Raw genomic sequence first — 10,000 nt, forward strand, 5'->3', positions numbered from 1 at the left:
CGAGTTCGGATTCCTCTTGGAACAATTCAAGTAATGAGATGTGCCGACGTATGAAGTTCATTAGGATTTTTGCTCGGAAACTTTAACCACACGTCGAATTTCGTGATGATGTACAGTATTCCGATATTGAATGAGACCGGAAACCACAGTTTCCGATATACTTGTCTAAATGTAAATGAAGCCCAGGCAATATTAATTGTCCCGATATATTAGATCGCGAAAGATGGTTTGTCCCGATATATTGCACCAGGAAAGATGGTTGCTCGGTATTTTCATCTTGCATTCCACAACTTGAAAACAACTTATTTCCTTTCCTCACTGGGCTATTTTTCCTTGTTGGAGCGCTTGGGCATATAATAACTTGCTTTTCCAGTTAGGAATGTAGCCTAGCTAATAATAATAATAATAATAATAATAATAATAATAATAATAATAATAATAACAACTTAAGAACAACTTACTTCCTTTCCTCACTGGGCTATTTTTCCTTCTCAGATCCCTTGGGCTAATAACAACTGCTTTTCTAGTTAGGGTTGTAGCTTAGCTAATAATAATAATAATAATAATAATAATAATAATAATAATAATAATAACAGAAACAATAATAATAATAATAATAATAATAATAATAATAATAATGATAAAATAAAAATAATAATAACTATGAAAGAAATTAGCAACAATTACTAATATTACCTGATGTAACATGGCTGAAAATTTCTTCATAAAAGGTTTATGTTAAGAGCCTTCACTCAACTATTTTCCTACATTAACATTAATTTTTTAAACCTACTATATAGTATGTAAAAGGCATATCTAGAATGCTTTGAGATCCGGGATAAATCAATTACATATCTCAATGCTTTATTAAAAGCCATCCTTCGGGGAATAAGAGGGAAAAAAACATCAAACGAACGAAAGAGAGAGAGAGAGAGAGAGAGAGAGAGAGAGAGAGAGAGAGACTCTCAACAAAATATTTTACTAGTTATATTGAAAACATTTCCAATTGTCCACATCTACAGGAACTTCAAAATAAACCTAAATAAATATAACAGCTAAATCGGAGTAAATACGTATAACATAACTTATTATTATTATTATTATTATTATTATTACTTGCTAAGCTACAACCCTAGTTGGAAAAGCAGGATACTATAAGCCCAGGGGCTAAAACGGGGAAAATAGCCCAGTGAGGAAAGGAAACTTAAGGAAAAATAAAATATTTGAAGAGCAACATTAAATTAAATATCTCCTATATAAACTATAAAAACTTTAACAAAACAAGAGGAAGAGAAATAAGATGGAATAGTGTGCCCGAGTGTACCCTCGAGTAAGAGAACTGTAACCCAAGACAGTGGAAGACCATGGTACAGAGGCTATAGCACTACCCATGACTAGAGAACAATGGTTAATATGAAGTTTTCAGATATTGGTATATACATATCAGAAACACACACACACACACACACACACGTAAACAAAGTGATAACGTCATCTTTAAATAACAAAAATATGTCTCTAGACCCCTGTGAGGAAACCATTTAAGCTGATAAGAAGGCAAAAAGGCCTTTTCATGGAGTCCGTTTCTTTTATTTTCGGGGGAAGACGAGATGGGCGTCGCTTCAACTCTTCAGGATATTTTTTTAGGAAAGGAAAAGAAAGCTCTCACTTCAATAATATCTCCAATACGAATCTTTAATATCATGGACTTTAATCTCCCCTATATATTAAAGAGCAGGTGTCTGACTACGGTATACACACACACACACATACATACACACACACACACACACACACACACATATATATATATATATATATATATATATATATATATATATATATATATATATATATATATATATATATATATATATATATTTCAGGCAATACCATGAAATCTTGCAGCCAATAAAAACATTTCAATCAAACCCTGCATTTCTAGCAAAACCAGGAAATCTAGGAACCAATAAAAACATTTCGATCAAACCTTAAATTTCTAGCAATACCAGGAAATCTAGCAACCAATAAAAACATTTCGATCAAACCTTACATTTCTAGCAATACCAGGAAATCTAGCAACCAATAAAAACATTTCGATCAAACCTTACATTTCTAGCAATACCAGGAAATCTAGCAACCAATAAAAAGATTTCGATTAAACCTTATATTTCTAGCAATACCAGGAAATATAGCTACAAATAAAAACATTTCAATCGATCCCTACCTTTCTAGGAATACCAGGAAATATAGCAACCAATAAAAACATTTCAATCGATCCCTACCTTTCTAGGAATACCAGGAAATATAGCAATCAATAAAAACATTTTAATCAATCCCTACACTTCCATCAATACCAGGAAATATAGCAACCAATAAAACATTTTAATCAATCCCTACACTTCTATCAATACCAGGAAATATAACAACCAATAAAAACATTTCAATCGATCCCTACCTTTCTAGGAATACCAGGAAAGCTGGCAACCAATGAAAACATTTCAATCGATCCCTACATTTCTAGCAATACCAGGAAATCTAGCACCCAATAAAATCATTTCGATCAAACCTTACATTTCTAGGAATACCAGGAAATCTAGCAACCAATAAAAACTTTTCAATCAATCCCTACACTTCTATCAATACCAGGAAATCTAGCAACCAATAAAAACATTTCAATCAATCCCTACACTTCTATCAATACCAGGAAATCTAGCAATCAATGAAAACATTTCAATGAAACCCTACATTTCTAGCAATACCAGGTCGATAAATAATTCAACGGTCCAATTAAGAAAAGGTCCTTGGCAAAGGAACGGCGAAATCTACAGAGGAAGGAGCAATCCAGGGCTCTTTGGACCTACCTCAAAAAAGGCAATGAAATACTGCATGCCTGAAAGGTTCGAGGCTGATCGCCCAAGTTGGCGATGACTTCGAAGGGGAGGAGTGAGGGACCTGAAAGGAATGCTAAATGTTCTCTGGGAGAGAGAGAGAGAGAGAGAGAGAGAGAGAGAGAGAGAGAGAGAGAGAGAGAGAGAGAGAGAGAGAGAGAGAGAGAGAATCTCTTTTGAAAAAGAAATTGAAGAATTTTCTCGTTTGAGCAGAGAAGCGAGATATTTTTCTCGTCTAAGGGATATAATGTTTTCACAGAGAGAGAGAGAGAGAGAGAGAGAGAGAGAGAGAGAGAGAGAGAGAGAGAGAGAGAGAGGAGAGAGAGAGATAAAATCTTGGGAGTGAAAATGAAGAATTTTCTCGTTTGAGCAGAGAAAGCTAGAAATTTCCTTCGTCTAAGAAATATATTTTCAGAGGGAGAGAGAGAGAGAGAGAGAGAGAGAGAGAGAGAGAGAGAGAGAGAGAGAGAGAGAGAGAGAGTAATCCAAGTTGTTCCAATAAGATGGAAGAATGTTTCAGATGAAAAGAATCACCGCCAACAAAGGATACTTAAGTTAAGGAAGTAGGAGAGGTGGGAGTTGGGGGAGGGGTTGGGGAAGGGTGAGGGGGCTGGGAGTGGGGGAGGGAGGGGGGTTTGAAGTAATCCAGGGGGCATGATGCAAGAAAGATTTCCGATGCTCGGAAGGAAGATCAAAAGATGATGAAAAAAAAGAGTACGGCTCAAGTGGGGGAGGGATAAATGGTGTTGAGATTCTCTCGCTCTCATCATAACCAGGTGGAGCAGGTCAGTCGAAAAACACAATAATGTGTTTTACTTCGTTTTACTTTTTTTTTTATTTAACGTTAAATTATATATATATATATATATATATATATATATATATATATATATATATATATATATATATATATATATATATATATATATGTGTGTGTGTGTGTGTGTGTGTGTGTGTTTGTATGTCTTTGTCTACAACATACAATTCAATAACCTATAAGTGTAAATGAAATATATCTAATCTTCATATAAAAGCAAAAGCATGAATTGAAAAAGAAAACAATTCATCTATATATCTATTCACATGTATATTATATATACATACACACACACACACACACACACACACACACACACACACATATATATATATATATATATATATATATATATATATATATATATATATATATATATATATATTCATGTACATATAGTTTCTGTAAATAAAGGGTCCATTTAAAGCATCAGATCTCTGATTAATATTTAAAATGATTGAAAAGAGAAATAGCAAGAAGTCTACCAACCACTGGAAAAAGCAGAATAATTTCTACCTGTCTCCTTCTGAGAATGTCTGATCATCTCCATATAACAACTCCTTGTCTACCATAGTTCCCATTTAACAAATAAATAAAAAAAGGGGGGGAGGGTTAAGACCGGAACAGGGGATAGGTGTCTTTTTGAACTAACGATCAAGGCCATCTTTTCACGAATTCAAGGAAAAAGCAACGATCAGAAATCGTCAAATGAAAACTAACGCCTCGAAATCAAAAATCTTCAAAATTGTAAAGCACGAAAACATGTTGCTCGTGAAAAGATTCTCGTTGTTGATAACTCACGAAATGGATATGGGCAATCAGGATAAGATGGGCACATGCAAACAAAGAAACTTAATCATAAAAAAAAAAAAAAATATGACAACAAAGAATTTCAAACCAAGATTTCATTTATGGAGTTCTTCACTAATAACTTGATGTGATTTACTAACAAGAAAAAAAATAATGCAATGAAGAATACAAAACAAAGCTTAAAAAAAAATAAAATAACCAGATTGGGGGGCGACAGTTTCAACCACATTCACCTAAACAAGAAAATTACGCAATCACGCCGAGCCACAATCACACAGTAAAATAAGATACTTGGGATAATTACAACGCACAAGCAATTAGGCCCGTTTGCGCAACACTGAATCAGAAGCTACAATTATACGCTTGATCTAAATAGTGATTTCAACAGCGGAATCTAATCAATCCAGAGCAAAAATAAAAAAAAAAAAAAAAAAAATAATCGACGGTACATTTCGTGAGACGACAAATGTTTCTCTTGTTAACTTGGCTGACAGTTTCTTCTTCTTTTGTCTTCAGTTTTTACCCTTTTCAACATAGGGTCGCTTGTTTCCTATCAGCCTTTTTACCTCAAAGTTGACAACGTGCAGATATCCTGAGGTATTGTTAAAATGTTTCAATGGAACGAGGCTTCCACCTTTCCCTATAATTGATACTCCAGAGGAGGGTTGGCAATAGCTCACTTACGTTTATTTGTCTTCATGTTTATTTCAAGTTTTACATGTATACTGTATATATAGGAGAGAGAGAGAGAGAGAGAGAGAGAGAGAGAGAGAGAGAGAGAGAGAGAGAGAGAGAGAGATTCATTAATAAGGATGTGCTGCTATAATTAGTATAACTTTTTTTTCATAATTTCTTACACATACCCTGAATGCCCAGATGGGGCAAACCACAAATAATGGAACACATTCAACGAGATTGCCCACTGGGCCCTCACTGCTCAGATCAAGACCTCAGAGTGGCAAAGGACAACGCCCTCCTGAGGGTTCGACATTGGCGCCATAAGATATGATGATACACATCATCTCCTACACCTATTGACGCAAAGGGCCTCAGTTAGATTTCGCAAATCGTCTCTATCTTGAGCTATGAAATCAATACTTCTACATTCATCATCTCCTACTTCACGCTCAGCTCAAGTAATCAGAAAGGCAAACGGCAACGCCCACCTGTGAGTTCAACATAGGCGCGATAAGATAATGATACACATACAATATATATATATATATATATATATATATATATATATATATATATATATATATATATACACACATCTTGGTTATAACCGCTTTTAAATAAGCTTGTCTTTACAAAATGTAAGAATTAAAATCATCATCATCTTTATCATCTCCTCCTACACCTACACTAAGGGCCTCGGTTAGATTTCGCCAGTCATCTTTGATCTTGAGCTTTTAAATCAATACTTCTACATTCATCATCTCCTCCTTCACACTTCATAGTCCTCAGCCTTGTAGGGCTGGGACTTCCAACTCTTCTAATGCCTTGTGGAGCCCAGTTGAAAGTTTGGTGAACTAATCTCTCTTGGGGAGTGCGAAGAGCATTTAATAATGATCAGCATCTATTGTGAACAAGTAAAATAGTAAGTGGAAAGCAATTTGGCCCATAGGGACTGTAATACTGCACTTTTTTGCGTGTAAAAATAAGTTTTAAACAAAAGTAAATGCAAAATAAAATCAGCATCTACTATAAAATAGTAAAATAGTAAGTGACAAGGAACTTTGCCTATACAGATTATAATACTGCACTTTTTTTGCGTATACATAGATGTGTCGAAAAATGATACATGGGGAAAAAACCAGCATCTAATGTGAACAAGTAAAATAGTAAGTGGCAAACAACTTATGCACTGTAAATTGCAACTTTTAATTGGTGTGTACATATACGTTTGAAAAAAAAAAAAAAAAAAACGTCTACTGTGAACAAGTAAAATAGTAAGAGGCAAGCAACTAAAATAGTAAGAGGCAAGCAACTAAAATAGTAAGAGGCAAGCAACTTGGCCCATATAGACTGAAATACTGCAATTTTTTTTTTGCATTTACTTACAGGTTTAAAAAATGTAAATGGCAAATATATATATATATATATATATATATATATATATATATATACACACACACATATATATATATATGTATATATATATACACATATATATGTATATATATATATATGTATATATATATATATATATATATATATATATATATATATATATATATATATATATATATATATAATCGTAACCAAACCGAGCGAACGATTACACCATCTCAGTGCGCTAACCCAAACATGATAATCGCCGACGCTTGAAATACTTCCCAGAAAACTGTTACTATCTTCTGGCGCACACCGGCGAATAAATTAGGCATGAAAGGGCTGTCGATATTTCCGATAATCAGCTGAGCACATAACGAGCCTGAGGAACAAAAGAATAGATTCAACAAAGTTTTCAGTTCTCATTTTCTTTTTCCACCTCTCATTTCTTGGACTTTCTGTAAAGTTATTTCTCTCTTCTTTCTACGCTTTATTTACGGGAATTAAGCTCCTCCCTAGAAGAAGGCAAAGAAACAACAATGGAATTATTATTTCCTTTCCTCACTGGGCTATTTTTCCCTGTTGGAGCCCCTGGGCTTATAGCATCTTGCTTTTCCAACTAGGGTTGTAGCTTGGATAGTAATAATAATAATAATAATAATACTGATTAGAGGATAAAATCCTTTTGCAAAATCTTCTACAGAATTAATTCATCAAGAAACGTCCTTCGATATCACGGCTTTAGCTTTCCAAATGCCCTTCCATTCTAATTATCTAGGACTTTCAAAATTTCCTTTTCCTAATTTTTCTAAAGCACTTTCAAATTATCCATTCTCAAATTCTCTCCATGAGACAAAACCTTGTAAAAATACTCTTTCAATTATTTTACTGAAGTGTATTTTAAGCTAAAGGCTTCAAATACACTTCAGTTCTCGTCAGTATATCTTTTGCATACATCCAGGTAATTTCCTTTCCTTTCTTTCACAAAACCGTTAATTCACCTTTCATGTCATATAATCTTCAATATTATTCAATTCTACATACACATATTAGGAAACGGCTCAATTTCTCATATATATATATATATATATATATATATATATATATATATATATATATATATATATATATATATATAAATATATATATATATATATATATATATATATATGTATATGTATTAAGAGAGAGAGAGAGAGAGAGAGAGAGAGAGAGAGAGAGAGAGAGAGAGAGAGAGAGAGAGAGAGAGAGAATCAGTCGCTGAAACAAATGAAACCTTTATATGGTCTAAAATACGTGTGATACTGCGTAATCATTAGATAAAAATGTCTACTTCTGATCCCTCCCTTAGCTCAATGACAAATATATATATATATATATATATATATATATATATATATATATATATATATATATGTGTGTGTGTGTGTGTGTGTATATATATGTGTATATATATATGTGTATATATATATATATATATATATATATATATATATATATATATATATATATATATATATATAATGTAAAACACAGTGAAAATCACATAACTAGAAAAAATACAGAAACAAAACAAAACCATTTATAACTGTGTAATGTTTACTTTTTTATTTCCTTCCTAACGTAGAAATAAAAACACGGTAAACACCAAATTAAATAAGGAATAAAACTTGCAAAATGTCCCTGGAAAGCTCCAAGCTACTCGAAAACCATTTTGAGTCCTATTCCTCCCTTGGATTGAAGGACACTCTCGTTCCTCTTCGGATATGGACGAAAAGAGGTATTTCAAAGAATTCCTTATTGGATAATGGAATAGGATAACAACAGGCTACATCTATGATATGAATTCAGTGAATCTTGAACATTACTACAGAATAATGGAGTATCATTTAGTCTGATGTAGAGGGACATGGCTTATAAAACTGAAAATTGTCAGATTTATGAAATGTATTTTTTTTTCATTGGTACTATATAGGTGGTATAGAATATGAATAACTAATAACGATAAATATTAATAATTATATTACTCCTTAATAAACACACAGCTAAAATTATCTAATTGAAGTAGGTTCCAATAAGTTAAATACCGAACCCAGACAAAAATACACAAGGAGACACACACAAAAACACACACACACACAAACACACACACACACACACACACACATATATATATATATATATATATATATATATATATATATATATATATATATATATATATATATATATATATATAAACGTTCTACCTCTCTATAGGTCAGCGTCAATACTGTCCTTTGTAAAGTACTGCAGAAAACTTGGAGCTTTAAAAACTTAAAAAAGTTGTCTAACGAAAGGAACAAAATAATTTTAAAGCAATCTACAGTGACCTTTGGTTTCCCTGAATATAAATCTTTATTTATAGTGTACTAATTTATGATTATGTCCATATGTAACATTATATATATATATATATATATATATATATATATATATATATATATATATATATATATATATATATATATATATATATATATGTATGTGTGTATATATGTGCTTCAAGTCCATATAAAATGTAAATCGTTTAAGGCTGATAAAACACTTTACAGTGCATTAAAATCTACAATTTATACTTGCGTAAACTATTGAAATACTATAAGTATAAAACTACATTATATCTTCAAAAGGCAACTGCCGTGAAAACATTCAGTGAATGTTTTCATATTGAACAGGCTAACATGAATCTATCTTTGTAGATTGCAGATGACATATCTATCTAAACATTATTACTGACCAAGGTATAGTATATTCTTTCTCAGGGCTTCTCATATATAGTTAATCTATTTCCTTATTTACTTTCCTCATTAAGCTATTTTTCATGTTAGAGACTTTAGGCTTATAGCATCCTGCTTTTCAAACTTAGGTAGTAAGTAGCTTATCTAGTAGTAGTAGTAGTAGTAGTAGTAGTAGTAGTAGTAGTAGTAGTAGTAGTAATAGTAATAATAATAGAAGTAATAATAATAATAATAATAATAATAATAATAATACATATATGGAAAAATTTCGTTTAGCGTTTTCTTTAGTGTAGCAATTCATAACTATAAAAAATGCAATCTCACTATACATTATTGGAAATAATTCCAGGAATATATTCCTTCTGGTCACATCAAACCTAAAATCTAGTTTTAATTCCCTTTCCTCATTAAAGACGTAAGAGTCCTTAAAAAAACCCACCGGCCACAAAATTCTTTTCAAAACGACATACTTTCTTTCCCATTTGCAACTATGCTTATAGCATCCTGCTTTTCCAACTAAGTAGTAGCTAATCTAGTAATAATAATAATAATAATAATAATAATAATGCTTATAGCATCCTGCTTTTCCAACTAGGGTAGTAGCTTATCTAGTAGTAGTAGTAGTAATAATAATAATAATAATAATA

The sequence above is a fragment of the Palaemon carinicauda genome, chromosome 14, assembly GCF_036898095.1.
Source record: "Palaemon carinicauda isolate YSFRI2023 chromosome 14, ASM3689809v2, whole genome shotgun sequence".
Classification (NCBI taxonomy): Eukaryota; Metazoa; Arthropoda; class Malacostraca; order Decapoda; family Palaemonidae; genus Palaemon; species Palaemon carinicauda.